The sequence below is a fragment of the Calliopsis andreniformis genome, chromosome 5 (assembly GCF_051401765.1).
Source record: "Calliopsis andreniformis isolate RMS-2024a chromosome 5, iyCalAndr_principal, whole genome shotgun sequence".
In the NCBI taxonomy this organism is placed as follows: Eukaryota; Metazoa; Arthropoda; class Insecta; order Hymenoptera; family Andrenidae; genus Calliopsis; species Calliopsis andreniformis.
The window spans coordinates 10,923,125-10,947,575 of record NC_135066.1 but is presented as its reverse complement, the minus strand read 5'-3'; positions in this window follow the sequence as shown (position 1 = coordinate 10,947,575).

Sequence of the window (24,451 nt, the reverse complement as noted above, 5' to 3'; positions counted from 1 at the left end):
GGCCCGCTTCGAATCTCAGAACGCATGTCACGCGACAGGACAGGGGACCCCCGACGAGCATCTCAACGATCAGATCGGCCATCGATCCAGGCACGAGAATTCTGTTCGGTCTCGAGGGATCTCGCGATGACAGCCACCGAGAGCACACACTCGCTCGATCTCTTTCCCTCGAACGGCCTCGGGCTCCCGTCCGGCGTGAAGCTGCTCGCAGGAGAAACTGCCAGGCTCGTACGGGCACGCGACACACGAGCCAGCCAGAGGGAGAGAGATCACGTGTCCGGAAACTCACTGAACATCACAGCATCCACGGGTGCACGAGGAGGCGATCGAGGCCTCGTGGCCGAATCGATTCGAAACACCTGTAGCCGGCGCGCGTTCTCGCGAGCGTGTCCTGTCACCGTACGCGGCGGCCGGCGTACTTTCCCGAGGTCTGGCCGGTGTCTGTTTAGAAGGCTGGCGCGCGTGTTGCAGTCACGATCGGCCGCGGCACGGCGGAGCGTCGCGCGGGCCGCGCACCGGCGTCGTCATGTCGTCGTCCTTCCGCGGGGCACGTGGATCTCTGGCTCGCGGGTCCTCGCTGGCGGAGAAACGGCCCGTCGACGGATCGACCTCGACCTGCCTCACTCTCAGAGGTCCTTCTCTCTGGCTCCTACTCGCTCCGCTCAGAGATCGCGGCGACAGGGACGTGCGAGAGCTGCGTCGAGCGGCAACACACGGGTCTCGTGCCTCCGCGGGTAGTTTCGTGTGGCGCGCGGGTCCGTCGATGGGAGCCAAGCGCGCACGAGGCCGGCCGACAGACTGAGAGTAGCAGTCGACAGTCGGCGGGCAGCAGCAGCAGCGGCAGCAGCAGCAGCAGCAGCAGCAGCAGCAGCAGCCACCAGCTAGCAGTACAAGCCCGGAACGTTTCTCGCCGTGTGCCGAGCGAAGCTCTGCAAAAGCGGCCTGCACACGCGGCCGCGCTGTGTTATGCTGTCCCCACTTCCCTTCTCGGAGCGCGCGATCGCGGCTGCGGCTCGCCTATCTGCCTGTATGCCTCTATGCCTGCCTCTATGTCTGCCTGTTTGTCCGCCTGCCTGTCTCATGCATGCATGCATGCATGTTCGTCTCCTTCTCCTGCTCCTCCTCCACCTCCACCTCCGCGATGCCTCCTCCACCTCCTCCTCCTTCGCCTCCTTCTACTCGCGAGCCTGCGTCCTCCTCCTGCCCTTCACCGGCCCCAGGCCGCCTTCCTTCCTTCCTCCGACCGATACACGCGCCTTCTTTCGACTCTTCGTGCTCCTCCTACGCTTTCCTCCTCGTCCCCGACGTCCCCGCCGCGACCACCGTCTCCTTCTGAGGCCGAGAGCTCGTCCTTCCGTTTTTTGCGGACACGACGCGCACCCTAAGGAGGCCCGCGGCCCGACAAAGGGTATCGGGCTTCGCCGCGCGTTACACCGCCCGGTTACTTCCGGTATCTCTGGCCGAGGGGAAACCAGGCGAAGAGGGATTCAGAGGCGGTCGATCTGGAGGATGGTGGACGCTTCGGTGAATGGAGAATGGGTTTTCAGACGTGGATGGCGGGTCGAGATGACGATATGAGTTGTTTCGGTGGGAATCGGGATTTTTCTGGGACTCGAGATTTTCGTCGGAATCAGGATGTCTGTGAGAGTTAAGATTTTTGTAGGAATTTAAAGTTTTGTGAAACTTTGAAGTTTTGTAGGACTCGACATTTCTAGGGGAATGAGATTGTAACAGAAATCGACATTTTTTTGAGATTTGGAATTTTTGTGAGACTCGAGATTTCTGTGGGAAATAAAGATTTTTGTGGGAATCAGAATTTTTCTGAGAGTTGGAATTTTTGTGGAACTTGAGATTTTTGTGGGAATCAGAATTTTTGTAGAAATTAGGACTCTTGTTGGAGTCAGGATTTTATAGGGAATCGGGAATTTCGAGGAAAGTCCTCTATGACATGTTTTGTATGAGTTTTCGAAAGGAAGGAAGTTGATCTATTTCTCTCCGTGAGAGAGACGCCACGTGGCACATGGTCTCTTGACAAATTTCCAAAAAATTTCAGTTTCTTCTAAAATCAAAATTTGTGCCAATGTTATTACACCTATTAGAAACTGATCATGGCATGTGTCCAATTTCTTCGTGAAACAATCCTTAATTTTACTTTTAGAAGCAATCAAGATTTCTAGTAGCAGTACATTTACAGAACACTCTCAAGACCATTGGTTCCTCCTTTCACTTTTTTTAATTACTTCCTTATCTCTCATTTTATTTTCTGATGCAGATTTCTTGTGTCTTATGGTGTGTGATGGTTTAACGACAGTCATTACTATTTTTGCCAGTGAAACTTTGTAGTCTACAAATAAGATCCGGTTTCGCGTGCAAAATCCAAGTGAGTGTTAAGAAGTTCCTGGCACGCTTCGCTCCATAGTCGTCTGATCTCTATTAATTTGTATCGACTTTCCGCACTCGTCGTGTGTTAAGTATTTAAATTTCACCAACGTAGAAATTAAATATTCTTTTTAGAAAGTGTTTGTCTATAACATACTTCGATACGTACGCTTTTCCTGATATTAAAAAAATAATATTTCTCTTTCATTTTTTTACCGAGATCTCTGATACATTTGATTTGATACATGAAGCTTGACGTTTATTTGTAATCGGAGAGCTTGAAAAATATTAAACGTTCATAAAGCAGACATTGTTACTCTCCTCGTTTAATATTTATTAACTTGCAAAGAAATTTGCTGAATAAAAATTGAAATCTTCCGAACATCAACTTTATTTTCTCCATCCCATTATTTGCAGCAAGTGACCAGAATATAATACTGAGAATCCATGGTTGTATTTATGCAAAGAGAGAGACAATTCCTCGAACTCAATTCCTTAATTTTCTTGTTCCAAACTTCGACTTCGGCGAAGTTACTTTTTTCATATTACAGTATTCGATAACCAGTCCTCCATAACCAGTCAAGTATATATTCACGGATACACGAACAACAATACAGACGAAAACGCCATGAAGAAGTTGCATCTTTGGCGCGCTCTGCTTGGACCCCATCTTCGTCAATCAAACCATCAAGCAGAAAATAAAAAGCGTAGCAACCTGTTCTTAACATCGCTAAATTACACAGTACTCTAAAGAGAAAGAAATCCACGCTTTTCGTTCGACGGCAAAACTAAACGATACCGAAGAAAAGGAGCAAGACACGACGAGAATAAAAAATAACAACCTCGAACGTGCAACAACGAAGCGAAATAACGCAATGGTTCAAGAGAAATAAAAAGGAAAAATACAGAATAAATACAAGTTACAGAGGCAAAGCCTTCCTTTCTCCCCTCGTCTCACCTCACCCTTTACAGCGAAGGGTTAACGCTCACCGAGGGCCCTCAAACTGACAAATTGTCATCAACGAAACTTCGCAAAGCAGACGGGTTGCGATTTCCACGTGGGATCGAGACTGACGTTTGATTAAAAGGTACACGTTCTTGTCTTACTCGATTCTGACCACGCTAATGTATGAAAATGCATCGCTGACTTATCTAATCGAGTATAGAAGAACATTTACGGTAGTGGTCTGTAAAATTACACGACCTTTTAGAAATACAGTTTTCTTGAGCACGTGGTACCTAGAGTACATTGTTTTATAAATAAAGTTTTTAATGCCTAATGACACAAATGGTTAATGACCACATAAATCAGAAATATTTATTAGGTAGTGTAATTTCTGTGACCACTGTTGTGGAATTGATTTTAGTGTTTGTATTCCTCAATTTAGAGCCGAGATCTAGGGTCGAGATCCAGTGACCAGATCCAGAGTCCAAATTTCGGAGTCCATATTCAGAATCCAAACTCAAGGTCCAGATTTAGAATCACTTTCTCAGATCCACCGTTTCATTTTTCCGAAAAATGCTAGTTTTTTTTCAAACTTTCTATTTCTTTTACTATCTACTATGTACAACATATCTGTGATTGTAAGACGAAACGATATAAGTAACCATCCCCAATCAAAGAATTTGGGTTTACACTTTAATTGATATAATACAAGCCTAAATTCGTATTTTGAAAAATAGGAATTTAACACAAGTCCCAATAGACAGTGATTCACAAATTTACTCACATGTGCAAACATGACAAATATCGATCAATTACAAACAACTACTATAATATACATTTTCTTTCATCTTCACATACACTTTCATGCCTTTCAAACTTCCTTTCCTCTCAAGTTTCCCCAATTCAGTATTAACCCAAAGCATCCACAAAAATTGTAAAATTCGAATCAGAATCTACGAATGGATCTCGAAGAAATTTCTAAATCACTGTACTCAAAACCAGAGCACCCTTCTATCGTTCCCCTCGCAACCACAGACATCCACTCGAATCTTACGAACTCTTCCTCCCATCGCGCGCGCGCCGAAGCGGAGTTGAGGGATGCAACCGTCACACGCGCTGCGAGTCCTTCCGCCGCGGCGATCGGAGAGGTTCGAAGCACGCGAGGACGTGGCCGAGAACGCGGGAAGATCGGCGAGGAGCGTGAAACGCGCGCGTAGGACCGCGACGAGTTCGAGCGAGTCGAGAGGGTGTAACACACCACCGACCTTGCCTCCGTCGCGGCGGCAAAGTGCAATAGTAATTGGTGGATGCACCGGTGCTACGTCTCTCTTTTATACCGGTCGGCCACGAGGAAACGGTACCGCCCCCGCTGGCCACGTGACGACACCTTTGCAGCAGGACCTACCGCGCGCTTCTTGCAGCGCATCCCCTTCAAACGGGTACCACCAGAACCCCCACTACGAACACCCTTCCTTCCTTCCTTCCTTCCTTTCGCCGTTTCCTTTTTCCGTCTCCGCTTTGCACAGGCGATGCAACTCGTTCACGTTCGTTAAGTAGACGAGAATTAGAGACGCAGCTTAAGGCTGGTTAGGGGTAGTTCTTTCGGCAGGGCTGGCCACTTCAGAGGCGGATGCTTTGGACTGTGTCTAGAGGAGATTCGAGAAGGTAGCCACAGGCGGAGGTTGGGTTAGGTCTGGGTTTGGTTCTGGTTAAGGGGTGCTTTCTAGGGGGTCTGTTTTCGGGGCTCCTGGCGAGGGATGTTTGTGACTTTCTTTGGGTGAACGGTGAAGGAAGGTGTGCGATTTGAAGATTGGATTAGAGTTTGTGGTATGGGTTGCTTAAGTAGAGGGGTTGATTCTAGGGGTGTGTTATTGAAGGTTCGGGATTTTTTTTTTTTTTTTTGAGGATCAAAGAAGGTTTGTTTGAAGGCATGATTGTTTGAGTATTGTATGAGTATGAGAAGGTTGGGCTTGAATTTGTTTAGTTGAGGGTGGTTTTTGAGGAATTTCAGAACGAATTATACCTTGAATTAGGATTCTTTATGATTTCGTTAGTACCTGAACTTTAGTTAACATTCTTTTTTTATTAAATTTGAGTAAAATTCGTATTTCTTAAAAAAATAAAGAGACGATAGTAGTCTGCAAATCTACGCATGCTCTACAAAAAATTAAATCCCTTTATTCCAAGCTTCTCCTCAAACACAACACAATAATTCATTGCCACTGTTTCAAGAAGCAATTTCACGACGGAAGAACAGGAACGAAAAGAGATTCTCTTTTGGATTCAAGAATGTCCGAAGGGTCGCGTAAACAAAGGCAAGATAAGAAACGTCACGAAGTTGCATTGGACGGTAAACACGGTTGAACGAGCCCATCGTTTTAATGCAGCGTGCAATGAAATTCTCGCGAAGCCCAACTGCATTCTTTTATAGCGGGAACTCAAGAAATCTCGCCGCGATTCTGTTCCTTCTGTTCTTACTTTCTTTCATCGCCCACGCTCTTCTTCTTTCGCGTGTTTTCGAGGAAGAATGCGTCATTAAGAAATAAATCTGATGTTTAGACGTATTTCCCTTGATTCTCCGATTGCGTGATCCATCGATAGTAAACTAATTAAAATCATAGATTTTATACACCTCTTCTTTTAAGAATTACAGGTTGCTCTCAAGAACAACCTATAGATTTATTTGTTTAAGAAGAGTTAATGAGAAGGGTTAATGTAGAATCTAATTCTATGAGATTCTGTTAAGGAAACTTGGAAGACAAATTTTAAGGAGTTTAAGTTTGATGTGAATTCTTCGATAATGGAGCAAAATCTACATTTTCTACTATAGTATTAATTATTAAACCTTCCATTAAAAATCGCTTAGAAAAAAAGAAATGTTTCTTATCTTGACTAGACTGCAAATTTTAAAAAATGAGACCCAAATAAGAATTTTAACATTTAAATGCTATAATTTGCTCTCCAGTTGCCATATTCTCTATGCATTCTCTAACTCTTTACAGGTTTCAAACTTTCATAAATCCATAAAAATCTGCAGTCTAGTCACAACATCTCCCACCATCCATTGCCACCGCTGTAAATAAATCTCGCCATAGTCTGACGTCACAGTAAATCGATGTCCTCTGAAAACGACAGATGTAACGGAGTCGACAATCGATTCATCGGCCCTCGGCGTGAAAAATTCACCAAACTCGTCGACGTCAGCGACGAAACTTTCTTCTCGAGGAGAGGAGGCGAAGAAGGATCGTCGAGGGATAAAAAGCGACCGAAAGGGGAGGAAGTCGAAGGAAATAGATTGGTCGTCGCGGTTGTGGTCGATCTTCAGGCACGATAGAATCGCGACAGGTGGCCAGTATCTAGATGGCCAATGCGTTTGGTGGTCACCGTCGATCGCTGAAGAATAGAGCGAGCAAGTCAAGGTCAGCTGCGCGACCGGATGCAACGGCCTAGCCTCGTTCTGGCAATCTCTTTCCTTTGTGCATCCACGATTTTGCCGCACGCGATTCCGATACGCTTCAATGACGCCAGTTAGACGTCAACTGACCGAACGTGAGGGAAATCCTCTCTAGACTATCTCATCGACGCTTGCAGTGTCAATTCATTCCCTTCAAATTAGTTCCTTCAGTTTCATCTAGTACTAAATATAAGAGGTCAATTTTTTGGAGAAATTCTTTGTGTCATTTTTTCTACATGTTGGGGCAACTGTGACACAGAAGAGTTGGCATTTATATTGTATAGTATTTTAGAGTAAGTTACCTTAAATTAGAGTTAATTTTGAAAACCAATCATTCTTTCGTTCTGTAGTACAATGTATCGTCCTATATAAATTCTACAAATTCGAATGAATAAAATATCTTTCAAGAAGTCTGCTTAAAAGTCACTGGTCCAACCGATCCAGGAAGTGAGCCAGCTCACCAGAATCACGAGAGCTACTCTTGAGTCTTCCCATCGATACCCAATAATGGAAACGCTGCAATGTTAAGTCGCCCCAACAGAGCAAAAGAGATGTTCGGTTTTTTCGGTGAATTTATTTCAGTTCGTCCCCTTCCTCGCGTCGGGAGAGCAAACAGCGTCGAGGTTCAAGGAACATCAGAGACACCTCTTATTTTACGATCGGCGTCTCGGCATGTAACACTTTCTCCTCTTTCTAAGAATCGGACGATAAAAGGAGAGCAGGCCGCACGAATAGCGGGTGAGGGCAGGGAATAATTGGAGGAATCAGACGAGTACAGCGAGGATACAGCACGGAGGATACGATCGTCCGTGTAATTCGAACCTTAACGTTCTACGAGATGCCCATGGCACTGATCGATGCATCGTGATACACGGGGTGCGAAGAAAATTGCGGTGCACGGAGTGGAATGATCCTCGCGAGAAAAGCAAATCGATGTCTCGGGTGCCGATGATCAAAGTGTTCGTGAGGGGATTTGACTCTCGACTTATTTTTCTTTCGAACATTTTGAAGGTTCTGAGTTACTGTCTAGTTATATAAGAATACCATTTCTTCATGGAATATTCTATCATAGATATATTAATAAAGCTACATGAAAATTTTACGTATACCTATAATTGTCTAGTATAATTATTGGTCGAATATCCATCCAAAGGTACTATCTCAATAAATTTTTCACCTCGATGTACTAAGAGATGCAGAATGGCGATTTTCATTCCGAAACCTAAGGTAACTGCACTAAACAGTTGTCTGTCTCTGCTTAAATTAACTCAAAAGTGTCATCAATTATCTTAATTGAATTTTTTGCAAATATAAGGTAGGTACCTTCTTGCACAATCCATAAAGGACAAAATGCTTCAGTACTACTACAAAGAAGAACACGATCCTCTAAAGACATTTCTAAAGCCACTAGAAATTACAGACTTCTGTACAAAAATTCCTCTACTTAAACAATGCTACAGTCAAACAACCTTCCAAGCATCCCCAAACCAAATATCCTCAAGGATTTGCAAACTCAACCACACCAAAGATCAAATAATCAAAACTATCGAAAGTCGCAATTTTTCTCAGACAACTGTCCACATCAGGCTCGATCCCGAAAAGAGCAACCGGAGCATGGAACCATGGCGACAGTGAACACCTGTACGACCAGGATACACGTATAGCACAGGCGATCGACGGGCCATTATGCCTCGCGAATGGCACAGCTTCGACAGGGAGACAGGAAGCGGTTATGGAGCAGCGGTGCTGGCGTCCTCCTCCTTTTCCAAGCTGAGAGAGCATCGACTTCTCGCGCGACCGATGCTACGCGAGTGAATCTAGTCTGTATATGGTCGGGCCCAGTCCGTCTGGCCGGCGTCCAGTCAATGGACGTGATTCACTGTTCAGCGACGGAGTCTGAGGCAGACGGACGGATGGACGGACGCACGGACGGATGGTTGGATGGATGGACGAACGGCTGGCACGCCGGAAGAGACGAGGGAGGAGAGGAAAAGCGGAGCCGAAGAGGAGAGTCGTTCGACTGCGACCGACAACAGTCGCAGACCTTAGACGAGAGACGGAGGCTACGTTACTGCGGCTCGAGATACGGCTCGATCTAAAGGCGGGCAAGTTGTTTCATTCGAGCTGCGAGAGGAGATATGTGAACGGATAAATGCTGGTTATGGCCAATGTCTGCTTTCGATTACCTGCTTTTTCTTGCTTTTTCTACTGCGCCTCGAGAATTATCGAATCCTGACATCTTGGAACTATGGGATATCAATGTCTTGGGTCATTGAAATTTGAAATTCCTCTGATACTTAAACTTGCACTTGAATACTTGAGATACTCAAGTTTGTACATATTTCAATATTCAAATTTTCAAATTTTTACTTGCTTTAATTTGTGAATATTAATTTCACAAATTAAGAGTACTTCAAACTTTCTTAACTAGTATCCTAATTTCTTTACAACCCTCAATCCTTCTCAGATCTTCCCAACTGAATATATTATTCTGTACCTAATCTTGTCACCATGTCAATACATTGTTACCGCAACCTTAAGAGTCTTCCTAAATTCACGCAACCTATTCATGAACACTAACAAATATCTACACACAACATATGATAAACCAAATAACTTTTCTCTTCCCACAAATCTTCCAAAACCTGTAAAAATCTCTTTCTTCGACTCTGCGACACATTTCCTTCCCAATCACGATGACAGAGAAAAAGAAAAAGATGAAAACGAAGGGGACATTAGTCTCTTTCCAAAAGAGAGTCGTCGCGATGTAAAACGTGTCCTCCGTTTTCGCGTGGTACACGGTTAGTGTTTATTGGATTCCCCTGGCGCGTTCTTGTCGCAACGTTTCTTGCGACTCTCTACTGTCGATCTCGAGAGTTCTTCGAGGCTGATGCGACAGCGAGCGGCGCTCCATTCATACCTGGTCATCGTCTGACTGGATACTCTATATGGTAGCCAAGCGGGTCTGTCAATCGGCGCGAAACTGGAAAAACTCGATGGAACGAGGACCAACGAAACGGCTGTGCGACGTGACGCAGCGGCAGAAACGATTTAGGCGTACCTGTCTGAAGGAAGGTTAGACTTTAGACCGACGCCAAATCAAGGTGAAATTGATTTTTGGCGAGCAGACGATAGACGTGGACATGTATGGTTACGTGGATAAAGCTTTCGATGGCCCCTTCGACGCTATCTGTTTTAATGACTTGTGAGGATCGAGAGCCAATGCAAGCGAGTGATATTTTGACTCGCGTGCATCAGGCCTTAGAAAAATCAGGGGGAGAGAGAGGTTTCAATCTGGAGATGTTCTCCAGGAATTTTTATGTGGTATTTTCGATGGGCGTCTATTTTTAGTCACAACTAAACGTTTAGCGATAATAATGGGACAAGCAATTATATTTGTGTGTTCAATTTGCATGTTGAACATGCTGTTGTAACGTGATATAGATGTCGCGATTTCTTTACTTTTATTTGTAAGGAGTTCAGTTATAAATACGGCCTTTGTGTGTTTCGATGCAACGTAAATCTCTTTATAGAATTACACCCCATTTATTTTACCCAGCTTTTTTTATGTTAGCTTCGTTTAAAAGGAATTTTACATCACTACATTCATGCAATTCCATTTGGAATATTTTAATACATAACAGCTGGCATGAATCAATAAAACCGCAGTTTATGGCTGGCCTAATGGCGCAATAATTTTGCTAAATATTTTGCAAATATATTCATAAATCAATTGCAACGTTTATATTCAAATTTGACGTTCAATGTATTCCAATCTAAAAAGACTCATGCATAATAATGCAAAAGAAAACTGCTGTGCTACTCCTCTCATCCATATCACTTTCACTTCAGAAAATAATCTACATCTCGCACCAGTACCCACTAAACGCTCAAAAGTTCCTCCGAAAATCAATCAAAAATTCCGTAGCAAATGTACCAGTGCCTAAACCGATTATCAAACCCTCTGCAAAAGGAAAATCTTTGAATATTCAAGAAACTGAAATTGTGTCCCAACAGCGTTCAACGAGTCGCAAGATGCAGAAAACTCGAAAGATCGAGTGGACCAAAGCGAAGAGAGGAGCGCAAGAGCGTTGCAAAAGAGACGTTTCTTGAAACGCAGAGAGCTCTCCTGGAAGCTTGATAAAGAAGACAGAGGCCCAGGGGAATAAAAAACGAACGATCGGTATTTTTATGGGTCCAGAAGCTCAGTGGGTGTGCGCCATGCCGTTCTGTTTATCGTTCCGTTGATCGTAACGTTTATGCCCCCGTGCGCGAGGATTTTTCTTCGTTTTCGTCGCTTTTGTCGCGGGGGCCACAGGTATGTATTTTTGGACGAATCCTCGGGGCCAACGTGTCCCGTACGCGAAACACGCCTCCCCCTCAGTCACAGACATTTTTATCGGACGATTTCTTCGCCGTCACCTTCCGCTGTCATCCGACTCGTCCGACGCGCCATTGTCAACGGGAGAATCGCGATCTGCGAGAGTTCAAAATTAATTTTAGCCTCGATGCGCCGCGTGCACGTGTCTGACTTCCATTTTTTAGGGAACCGTTTAACACTCTGGGTGCGTCACGCCAAATTCGCTAAAAATTCTGTTACGTGAACGGTGATTCTGACTTTAAGAAATAACTGTTTTTAACTCGTTTTTATATTCATTCTATGGATAGATTTTTACACGCAAATTCGTGACCAGTAGCTAGGAATTAGAGATATTCTTTGATAATCATTTTAATGAGAGGTATACTTCGATTTGAGACTAAAATTCTCAGATATTTAGAATCTCATCTCCGTAGTCAGGGTTTAACACGAAAAATGATTCATATTAGTCGCTTATTTACATCAGTCACTCAGCATGAAACCATTTTTGTTTCAGTATACAAAACGTTTGTTTTATTGACTTATATTTTCAGAAAGTTACCATTTTTTATCTTGAAATTTTATAAACATCTAATACCCAATATTAAAGCTGTATTACAAAAAAATTATGTAACATATAGCTTAACACTCGCAGGACCATCAGTAAAAAAATTACTTGGACAACCATCAGGGGGTCTTTTTAGACCCTTACCTCTCTATGCTAATATTTATGTAATGCTTATTTACTTTCTCATTTCTCAATAATTAACTGCCAATGAGATACACATTGTAATATTCTGAAACACATTAGTATTTTAAATGTTACATTAAAAGTATTTACTAGAAAAGAGGTGTATGATAGAACTTCAATTCCTGGGTCTGAAAAGACCCACCAACGAATCTGTCCCTTATAAAAGAATCTTCAAAATCCTTCAAGATGAATCAAATATCTCTCTCGATCCATCTCGAGTCCTCTTAGAATACGATAAACTCGCACCCCAGTCTCTTCGTTGTCGTTCTGCAGCGACAAGGCCGCGAAACAGCCGCAGGATAAGGACGTCGCTCGCCATTCCTCGTAACCCCATCGTCGCTTCCCTAACATTACTGCAAAATCCTTTCGCGGCCGTGTAATCTACGGAGGCGAAGCCGCAGGATCCTCAATCCTGTTCGCGAGAAAATCAACGGTCTCCCGTTGTAAATAGTGTTTCACTACTTGAACCGAGGATTAACCGTGACGAAGAGGAATGGAAGCTTCATATTGGATACGTGAGACATCGAGAGTCTAGCTTTAGACTGAAGAAAACTGTCTTTTTTGCTGCAATAAGCGTCCTTGTACTTGTAATGGATTACTCATTTCATTTGTTTGTGTTTGGTGCTTCTTACTATTAAGAAGTATTATATAAGAGAGAGAAAAGTAGAGAACGATCACTGGTCTTCACTAATAGTCTAGAATTTTTCGCTGATTCCTTTCCCTAAGGTGTATTTTCTCAAAATCTGAAGATCGTGACTTGCTTTTCTCGTGTCGAAGACCATCAATTTTCATTCAATCGTATGGGGAATTAGTTAATTTTTTCGTGAATATATTAAAGAAACCATGCTTCTTACTCTTAAGGCAGAAACTGGGTCCTTGACATTAAATATCCATAAAATTACAGACTCCTTAGATCGCTGTCAATTTACCCTACAGATGTACTAACTCTAAAGCATTACGATCGCAAAACAAAGACAAATCAGACATCACATCCCAGGACATCTAACGCTGCAATATCAACCTCCTACCATCCCCTCAAATATCAAAAGCTATATTCCTCACACCTTGTATAGAAGTCTGATCTAGGCGAGGCTCTCACGCTATCCGCCCGGAAGCGACAAGGAGACGCGCGTACACACCGGAAGCAGCGGTCGCTAAGAACGCTCAGGCAGGCCTGCTCTCGGTCTCGGGTCTAGGCAACTTCCTAGACTTTATTGCTCTTGCACGAACTCGGTACAGGACACGCAGCGTATGCACGCTGCAGCTGCGCTCTCTCTCTCGGTGTATGTGTATCTATGTGTGTGTGTGCCCTCTCCTCCCCTTGGTCTCTCGGGTGGAGAGCGGGAACGGTGCACTCGCGCGCAGTCCGCCTGCAATTGCGCGGCCAATGCATTTCGACGTGCCCTTCGAATGTCTTTACCACGGAGGGGAAAAGCCGTGGTATTTGCCGCGGATTCAATTCAACGATATCTCGTTTCAGAACCCGCACCCGTGCCCGAGGGATTCTGCGCACGGATTGTTCGAACTTGCGCGAAAAATTTCCGCGTTCTTTGCTTGCCAAGCAACTGCCTCTGCTCTATGGGGGGAGACGGTTGTGGGTTTCACGGTGCGGAGCCTTGGTTGCGCGAGGCAACTGGTGGACGCGATGTTTCATCGATTCTTTCCTGTACCCTCGACTGCTGAGATGGGGCATACGCGACAAAATTATGGTATATGATCGTAATATTCATTCTGTTTCCCTTTTTTGAGGGGAGAATTTTACTTTCGTTAAAATAGCTCTATGAGGTTAGCGTATGTGAGGAGTTTTTGTGCGTTGGGTTTGTTTTGCAATATTTTTTAAGTATCCTGTTTGTTAAAATATTGTCTTGATCTAATGGATATAGTAGATACAGTAGAAATTCGATTATTCACAGCTTCTATTATTTAGGGTTGCAAATATTCAGGGTAATAATAAGAAAAGTACAATGGAACTTTGATTAAGACTTGAACAGTAATCTGATCAAGATGAAACGAGGTATCGAAAGGATCCCACTGGTTTGCATCTCGTGATTTTCTGGATAATCATTATTCCTATGCATTTACAAATTGGAAAATCCGAAACCTCTCGCGCTATAGAATTAAAAAACCTGATATTCTAATCTGAAGTGAAATCAGGCAATTGCGCATCCCGTTTCAGATTATATTCCCCATGATCTGCGTCTCTCGTAAGAAATTGTTTTCATTTACACAAAATGACCAAGAAACAGCCAAATAAAATTCCCTATGATGAAACTAGAGATGGAATCAAGTTCAATATGTACTCCAGAATCCGAGTCAATTTCAATATCTAAGTTTCATTTCATAGGTTTCGAATATTACTCATGAGAAATGTGGTTTCATTGATTATACTTGTAATGTACTCAATCTGTACAAATTGGTTTCGAATCTTGGAACGAGTTCCTGTAGGTTTCGAAAACATCTTGGAACTACTTTGATGTTCCAGAGAATCGAATCTTGGAAGAGTACTCGAACCCTAACAAATAACAAACATTCTCTTCACATATGGGATGAGTCACTTACTACTAAGTAAGAAAGCAGTGATATGCTCATACTCCTGGGTGTGATTCTACATAATCAAACCTTTGTCAAGCCTTCAACAATTTTTCCTGACAATAGCTCATCTGCCACATATGCTTTCTACCAAACATTTTCTCTTCTCAACAAACAGAATAAAACTAAACGCTTTTATCTACTATAACCATGTAGATCCACACTTTTTCCAAATGCAACCTCCCTAGCTCCGTACTCTCCCCAATTCTCGATCAATTTCCGATTATACTTGAAAGTGCCCTTTACATTTACCAAAGTACTCATAAAGAGTTCGAACATTTCTCGCCCAGATTCGAGTGTGCTCACAATTATTCTCTTCTTTTCCAAAATACGCCTAAAGTGTTCGAACCCATGCAGTCAAGGTTCAAACCTGCTTACAAGTACACTTAATCCCATCTCTAGCTGAAACGCATGAAAATGGCAACGTAATGGCCCCCTTGCTTTTTAAGTTTCACTTGCAATTCAGTTTGAATTCGACACGCGTGGCCAATAGAGGATCGCCTACTCGTCGGATGCCGCGTCATGTTTCGGCGCGTTCGATTACCTCCGTCGGGTGGGCGAGCATATACGTCGGCAAGTATATACTTATGCAAGATACGCGGCAGCGTTCTCCGCGCGCGGAATTGTCGGCGAATAATCGGCAAATCTGTGGCCCGAGACTCGTGAGTAGCCCGGGGCGAACATTATGCTACCGTGGCGGCAATAGCGTTGCGTAATTACATGATCCCCGAGGGGACCGCCGCGCCGCGCCGTGGCTAACCATATGCGAGTAACACTCGAGCCCGACCGAATCGAATAACTATATTCGACGCTTCGCTCTTTTTTCAACCGCTGCTGCCAGCCGTGTCGGCGGACGGCTGACACCGTAGCCGCGGGAGACCGCGCTTTTCACCGCTTTCCCAGCGAGCGGAACTCGCTCGACGGTGGGTAGAATTCATTATTCCCCTCTCGAGTTCGTTTCTTCGACTCCATCGCTTGTTTTGTCCAAAGTATTTTTTGTGGAATTTCTTTTCGAGGGAAGTTACTATATTGCTTAGAAAATGGTAGACAGATGGTTCTTTAACCCTTTGTAGAAGAATTTATTCTTTCTCTGTTTTAATAGTCTGGTACCAATTATTTTGCTTCAGTTTTCTCCGTTTATTAACTTTGACTGATTTTTTTATGATTTTATATGCTGCTCCAGATAGCACCCGATGTCTTAGACACGTCTGTTTTATGTCCCTTTTGGACGTCTTAAGAACATCCAACAGCGTATATTGTAGAAACACACTACATGGACCTCTTAAAGAATTACACTTTTGGACGCTTAGTGACATCTATTCCCTATTTCCTCTTCCATAAAAATAGAAAGGAATTCGCCTTACCTGTGAAGCAATCTAATAGAAGCTCTGACCCAACATAAAAATTTATCGATTTTCTGTAACAACAGGCACATAATATCGTTGCGTAAAAAGCACCAGTGAATAATTTTCAGCTCGCCGTAACCCAGTAATCCATAGTTAAAATTGGTAATCCAATTTTAACTAAAAAACACTTGAAACTTAAACCCTCCACTGCTTCGATATTTTTCATGGTGTTCCATAATGTTGCAAAAGGCCTCTCCCAAAGGCAACACCGTCTCCCCGTTCGGTCAGGCGTTTGTTCTCATTCCTGAGTTTATGTTCGCGCGGCCCGTTCCTTCCTCGCCGCGCGCAACCCCAGTCGCATCAGTAAGGTTAAGAGATTTACGTTGCACACGTGCACCAACAGTGTATCCGCGGCGCACGTTCTCGTGCATCCCGCGTAACGAGACAACGAAACTCTTTATAAGGCACGGAATGCCGTTTTAATTTTTCACGGTAGCCCAACGGCCACGCGGTGATATCCCACCGTCGTGTTAAGAATATGATATTAGAGTTAAGAGGGCCCGACCTGACCGGCTTAATATCGCTCAACGATGCACGTGCGTTTATGTTAATGAACGTCCATGCGAGGGCGGCGTAACTGTAATGTCTGATCTACGATCTACTGTCTTTTGTTATTGACTCTTTTTCTTGGAGCGTTTCGGGGTTACTATGGTAAGATGATACACAGTAGTTGAAACCGAGGCGAGCTGTTAGTGAACCTTTGTTACTGGTGAATATAAAATTGCAGGTAGTGGGTGTAATGGTCACTTGTTATGAGGTTACGATTCGATGCAAGTAGTGAGTTTGGGGGAAGAAATATTCTTGGGGGTCGCTTTTGAAATTATCGAATTCTTAAGTTCTTCAAGTCTTTAGTTTTTCAATTTTTTAATTCCTCAATTCTTCAATTCCTTAACTCTTCAGTTTCTCAACTCCTTTAATTCTTCATCTCTTCAACCGTTCAATTGTTGAATTTCTAAACTTACAGATATTGAAATTTTCAAATCTATTAGCAAGATAAGTCACACTTATCTTTAGTGATTTAGATGTATCCAACTTGACATGTCTTAAAAACTGACAAACATTCATCAAAGTATGACCACAGCACCTAGAAAGTTCCCTTTACTAAGCACCTCGTATCAGATCCGAACAGTAACCTTTCTTACCATAAAATTTCTAGCCTTGCCAGATGCAGATTGAAAAACTCTCAAAAGCCTTATTAGCTGTTAACTTCATAAGTGTGCAAACTCTCCACCTCCACTTACAAAAAAAAAGCAACTAAAAAATCCCACCTAAGTAAACACTGCGCCACAATCTTCCCACACTATCTCGAAAATGTCACCACCAATCACCTCGACTCCAATTTCGTGCCACACCGTATGATTAGATATCGCGTCGATCACGAGTAACGCCAGCGCACTCGACATAAGATACAAAAGTCGTGACTGCACGTCGCGCATTAACGTACCCGATCTTGGCCATAACGCGAAAATATAGCGCTGCAACATTGTACAGCGAAATGTATCCACCGATCGATCGAGCATTCGATAAAGCTTCCTTAGGAATATCCCCCTCAAAGAAAACTGTTATAATTTTCCTCCTCGTATATCTCTTTCAACCTCTCGGTCGATCGCGAGCTCCAGGCCCCGTAAAATGGTTTTCGATTCCTCGCCGATAAGCTGCACCGTCGATGTAAAACGTCCGAAAGTATCATACGGCGATTGATATTTAATATTTCGTCGGCGGACCGCGACTTGAGAGTTCGAGTATCTTCGCGTCTCGAGGCGACTTGTCAGAGCGCAGCATCGCGCTCCTCGCGCGGAGATCTTCGCCAGAAATGTTTCTTCCTTTCGTCTCTTATTTACATGCTTCCTTATTCCCATGTTGCAGCGACACAACGGAGAAGAACGCGCAACATTTCCGTGGCTGTGCAAAGGGGAGCCAACGATTTCGTCGTCTCATAAATTCGACGAGCAAGAAGAAGTATTCAAGCAGAAGAGCCATGAAAAAGAACGAAAAGGGCGAGACACGAGGTATACTTCGGGGGAGGTGGCCTGTTACTGCTACTTCTTCTTCTACTTCTTCCCCTTCGCTCCCCTCTTCCTCTTCTTCGACTCGATCTGCTTCTCTGTCTTCCTCTTCATCTTGTTCCCTGCTTTCGCCCGCTGTTGTTCCTCCCTCCCCATCCTTCGTTCACCCCCTCTCCCCCTCTTTGTGTGGTACTGCATTATGCATGTGAGTGAACCTTCGTAATTTCACGTATCAGATCCAATGTCACGTTAGCTTAAAATCAATGCTGCCTATCCGCCCCTACCCCCCCTCTCGCTCGTCCTGTGAACCCCTCCTGGCATCTGATGTAAGTCAAGGACATTCCTCGAGAAACTTTACTGCACACCGACGTCTACCGAGCGTTCTACCGAATATACTGCCGGACGATACCGTCTACCAAACGCGCACGGTTGATGGGCTTGTTACTGCGAGCGGACGTTTCTCAAGCTGGAATGCTGAGATTGTTGTGGATACCCAGGAGATTCCATTTCTTGAGGTACTGTCCACGGCAAAGAAGCTTGGGGAAGAGGACAAGTGAATATTCAAATTGTACTATCGAGTTGGTTTGACCGTGTCTGAGGGGAGATTATGTCTGTCGAGGTCGTTGGTAGACTGTCTATTTGAGTTTCATACAGTTGAAGATACGAGTCGATTGTAGCGCGATGGAATTATTTTATGGTGCTCGTGGATCTTGGCATGGACTCGAGGATGAGATAAATAGTTGCTGTGGGTATTTTATGGGATTGTGGTATTCAGAATTATCTTTGGTAAGTGTGGTATATGCACGTGTTGGCTAGGAACATCATGACTAATTGCTGATGATAGCGATGTAAGTGCATAGTGATTTTAGTCTTGAATAAAATTTGTATTTTTGTATACTTTACGTGTTAGTTGAGTGACTCATATGTACGTCAGGATAACATCCAATCTCCCATCAGATATATACCATACTTAATAATCCTTAATATCTCTAATAGTAACAAAACTCTACCAACTAGTCATAACTAGTCATAACCCTTCGTTCTAACATACAGTAACCAAACAAACATCAATCCTTAAAATTCCTCTCCGTACCTACTCTTAAAAAACTGGCAATGAGTACTACAAGTCCAAAAATTTCAACAACCAAAAATGACACCAATCCCTATTAAGGGATCCTTCCAAAAACCACTCACAAAAAAACTTGCAACAATGCAACAAGTGAACCAACGACCTGCCCAGGTCCAGTCAATCACGATTGCATAATTGCTTCTGACAGCCACCGTCCTTGGACTCGTATGATAATAAAGAGTATCTGTCCCCCCGTTCCTGGGGCTAGCTGTTTTGCCCATGATGAGTCCGCCGGTAGCACAAGGTATCTGGTCGTTCGTGTAAAGGCAGCCAATCACGGTACGGGCGGCTCGCAGCAACTGGGGCCCTCAGCGTGTTGTATATCGTCGTTTTGCCACGTCTGCCAGCAGTCTAGACTCTCTCCGAGTTCTCCTCGAGTCCGGTCGCGACGTCACCGAGCGAATTCACCTTTAGGGCGGCGATAAACGTCCCCGGCTCGACTGTGTTTTGTAACCGTGGCTGCGCCAGGTAGCCGACCAGCCTGATTGCTTCCCCTACGAACACACACCGAACGATCTCTCTTTCTCGCGCGTGCAACACACGCAACCTGCCCTGACCGATACCGATTCGCCCCTCTCTTCGGTGGGATGCCTCTGCTTCCGTTCCTTGGGTCTTCTGGTTGTCCCTCTCTTCCTACGTTCTCTTTTCTTTGGATCCATGAATAAAGAATTTTAGGTTGCTTTTCCTGGGTCTTTCGTTTCGGTTGGCAGGTGGTTGAGGACATATCTGTGACATCGATGAGCTATTTGGAGGTATGTTGATTAAGTGACTTCAGTCGGTTGAGCGTGAAATAACCTCCTGATGGTTACTTCCAGTATTTTTGATATCCTGCTATTGGATCAAGGATCGTATTTCCATTCATGTTCTACTGTATATTCATTGTCATTATATCATACGTGCAGTAGCAGTATTGAATGGTCGAGGCTGCGAATAGGGGAAGGCTAGCCAAAATGGAATACTTAGTACTGAAGATTTAGAATATCCCTGTTATATAAGTCATAATGGTGTTACTATCTTTTATGTCTGGTTCAAAGATCATGGTACCTACATACCAAAGATGGGTAACTACGATTCGGTTAATAGAGATTCTACTATACAAAATCTTTCAACAAAGGACCAAAGTGAGGAAGTGAAACCCTTGGGAGAGGAAGAACGAGATCTCCAGGTGGACACGCGTTGAAATCCAAGGAATCGAAAACGTCTCGACAGTCCAGGGTCAGTTCGGCTGAAAATCCGACCGCGTGCGATATTTTCCTGGGCCCGCCGCTTTGTCTCGCCGGTCTGCCCCTGATGGACGAGAGGGTAGGGATCAAGGTGAAGAACGAACGGGGCCAGGGGGCTGGCGAGGGGGAGACGAAGGGCGAAGCGTAAGAAGAGGAGAGGAGAAAGGACGTCAGAGTATCTTGCAACGACGACGGTGCACGCAGCCTCCCAGCTGCACCCGCGATGCACCTGCCTCCCTTCATTCTGCAGCAACGTGCCTCTCTCGCGGAGAGACTTTCCGAGAAACCCAACCACTCTCGCACCGTTTTTCATCAATTGTTCTTGCTAGCACATTCATGCATCCTTTCCCCCTCTTCTTCTCCTCCTCCTCATCCTCCTCTCTCCCTCTGTCTCTCTTAAGCTACACAGTGCCCCCGTGTTCTCGTCTTCGACTCTTTTGCCCATGCACCTATACCGCCACCCTCTTTATCTGCCTCCACCTCCTCCGCATCTCGCGCTTTCTCACGCTTCCCTTTTACCTTTTCTTCTCTACACTTCTCTACCCCGTCACACAATCCTCCTCTTTCCCTTTCATTTTCTTTCCCGTGAACGCGATTCCGATCCACGGTTTCGTCGAGACGTCCGGAAGCTGGCCTAACAGAACCTTCCACTTGCTCGAGATAGAGAATTAGAGTAGCTTGTTAGTACTTGCAGATAGTGGGAGGAATTAATGTGCGTGGGGGTTTTAGTGGAATTCGAATTTTTGGGGGGTCTTGAGCTGTGGAGGGTTGAAGTGTATTTGTGGTTAAGAGTAAATTTTTATATCGACTGCCTTTTTATCCTTTAAGTAGAAAAAGAAGTATTGTTGTTAAGTGCGACACTGTTTGTAATATGAAACAGCTCAAGATTATCTATAATTACCTACATTATGAAGACCATTAGGAAACATGATTCATAATTTTTATATGTATAATCGATAATAAAAATATAATAGCACATATGCTAAATCAAAAAATGTGACTGACTTTATTTACCCCAGAAGAGATACAGACTAAAGAATACACACGAATAGAATATGGGAACAACTTTCTCGAATCTTCCACTTCAGAATTAAATAAAATAACAAAAAGTATTAAATGATCATGAAGAAATAAATTTATAAATCAATGATATCTCAGGGAACATTCTCCTACTTCTTCCACAAATTTAACATTTCATGAACCTGATCCCCAAGCCAAATATTCAACTAACAAAGATTGCAAAACTAGAACCTGCATCAGAAAAGAAAAACAAACCAAAGTAAAACTTCACCAAGGTAAAAAAATATGCTACCTCAATAAATAAAACAGTATACAAGTTCAAACTCTCTAACATAATACCTCTCAACAAATGTGCTAGTACTTATGGAAGTTCTAAGTAAAAAATCTAAAGAAGTAGAATATATCACTTATCCTCTAACGCAAATCGAGTCAATACCAAGTATGTAAGCGATAAGTTCAATTCTTTAAGAGTTTCAACTTAAATCACTATCATAAGTATCGTCACAAACAGAAAATTCGAATTCATCTCAGTGCACAACGCCTGAAACGCGTTTAATCGAAACAAGGGTAGGACGTGAAATTTTTCAGCGGCGTAAGAGTAGGTTCGGCGCGGTGACGCGTGGGTTTCCCACAGGAGCGTGCAATGCTGGCCAGATATTACCGCTCGGCATTGAGGACGGCAGGCAGGCAGCGTTATAAGCCACGCGGGTTTCTTCGTCAAGGAGGGCACACGAGACGGGCATGGAGAAACGGACCCTCTCGGCTCGGAGATCCTGAATGGTAATGATTATAGCAAATTGCTCTTGCTTGGCTTGGGGGTGCCTAATAGCCACTCAGTGGGGCTGTTGAAATCGTGCACCCCTTCGTTCAACCTTTGATCCCCCCGCCCGAGTCAACCCTTCAAATCTTCATTGTTTCTACCCTGTTTCAAGCGCGGGTGGACCCCTGCCCTCTCCCGTCCCCTGCTGCTCCCGGTGGATGTTCTCGATATGTATGTCCCGGCTGGCTGCGTGCTTGTCTGCATGCACTTCCTTCTTACCCTCCACGCTTTGGTTTGTCTGTTTGTCAGCCTCTCTCTCTTTGTCTAGAGGGGTGATGTTCGCGCACACCGACAGAAAGGGGGAGGAAAGGCCTCCGTTAATCTTCTTGACTCGTCGCCGTCGCGGCTGATCGTTGGCGTAGCCTGGCTTAATTAGCCCTATGCGCAACCGACGCTCTTCCGAGGATCAGTTTGCCGAGCTGCGTTGCTGGCATCCGAGTAAGAGTTACTTTCTGAGGATCGGTCACGGTTCTACTGATAGTTTCTATTTTTTGTATAAAATTTCGCATAATTAGTTTCGGAGATTTTCCCACGAATATGTAAATTTGAATGAGCATCCATAATCCTAATTTCTTGGGAAACTATGATTCTAGAGCTAACTTTCTCAGGAGCGATGGTAAGTAGTGATTCGGTTTTTGAAATAAGAATTTATACGCTTATGGTACTCTGAATAATGCGAAATTTTAAGAATTCAATCAGTTTTACCAAAACCAAATACGTATCATATGTGTTTTAAAAGTCACACAAGATAAAAAATGTGAGTTTTCAGAAAAAGTCAGAAGATAGGTTATGAACTCAGAAAAAATACGATAAATAAATAATATTGATAAATAGAATAGTGTTATGTAACGAAGGTTATCTTGTTTGAGTAAATCATTTCAAGTATAATCCCTCAATATTTGCAACGAATGATCTTATTGATGTTATTTCAGTAATTTGTAGTTAACATTTCAAGAGTACTTCGAATAAACTCTACAATTTCGAAGTTTAACTAGTGAAGCTTTGATGATGAATGAAAATACCACAGAAATCACATTTCTTTGTGTCACTTTCAGAATATATCATACGCAACATTACTTCCATTCTCTAAAAGCTCTGTGTGCCAAATCGAGGGAGTATAAAAATGGACTCTATTTCCACAAAACGAAGACATCTCCAGAGAAGGTCATTACTTCCTATAAAACAAATCCTAAAAGAGTGATTAATCACAGAACCCCCATCTAGAGTCCCCAGACTAACCCAAGCTTCCTTATCCCAGCCTGCTTCATCCTCAACCTTTCCGATATCCTTTTTCCTCTATCATCAACTCAAGCTATCAAAGTGCACCTCCCAACGCAACACACGATACCCCGATCAACCATCATCGATAATAGCTCCTCTCTCGAAAACACCCTTGGCGACCTCTCGACAGCCTCTGCGATGCCCAGGGACTCTAGCGTCTTCACTTTAGTTCTCGTGACTTCCTTCCCTGCTACGTGTGCGTGCAGGTGATTCGAGTGCGCGCAAGAGAAGAGCAAGCGAGCAAAGGACGCCAGTGACCCAAGTGACTGACGTGTGCCGGGAGTGAGTCTTCCGGGGCTCGGAATCGCACGATGGAATGGCCTTTTCGAGTTCGTCAGAGAAGCCAGCCAGCGTGGAGGCAAGAGGCGGCGGAAAAGGCAGAAGGGGAAGACAGGGAGAGACCGACTGCCTCCAGGGGCCATGGTCGTTGCTGCCCACGCCGTGGCCCATCTATCCACGTCCAACCTGGCCACCTGCGCAACTTGACAGTCCGCCTCTAACGACGCGCATATGTAGCGTCCTCCGAGAGAGACGTGTCCTCGCTGCCTGCGTCTGTGGATCGATGGATCCGCGAGAGCTGCGATAGCGGTGATGGCTGGTAGCCTGATCCTTTGCTCGGGGGACGAAAGTCCTGGTCGAGGGATTATTTGTTCCTGAGAGCGAGGCTGTGTCTTTTAGAGAGATTGAGCCGTGAAGTTGAAGTCGAAGTCGTAGACACTGTGTCGTTCAATGAGGATACGAGGGCTTGGGTTATTACAGTAATGCTACTTAGGGGTATCAAAAGATCTCTTTTTATGCTTGTTCAGGATTTGTTTAGAAATTGGTAATTTTGAAGTAGTTAGAGAATTCGAAAGTTACTAACCCGGATATATATTTGTTTTTGGGACAGGTGTGAGAAAGAAGGAGTTAATACTTTGAGTGAAATGGTAGGTGAACATCGTCGTCAGAGCTATGTACCTACTTTTGGGTACATCTGAAAAGAAAAATGTTATGTCTCAGCTTAATTTAAAAAATGATTAAATGAAAGCAAACATCAACAGAAGGAAAATAGAGAAATCAACAGTGAATATTCACGTTTGAGGAATCTATC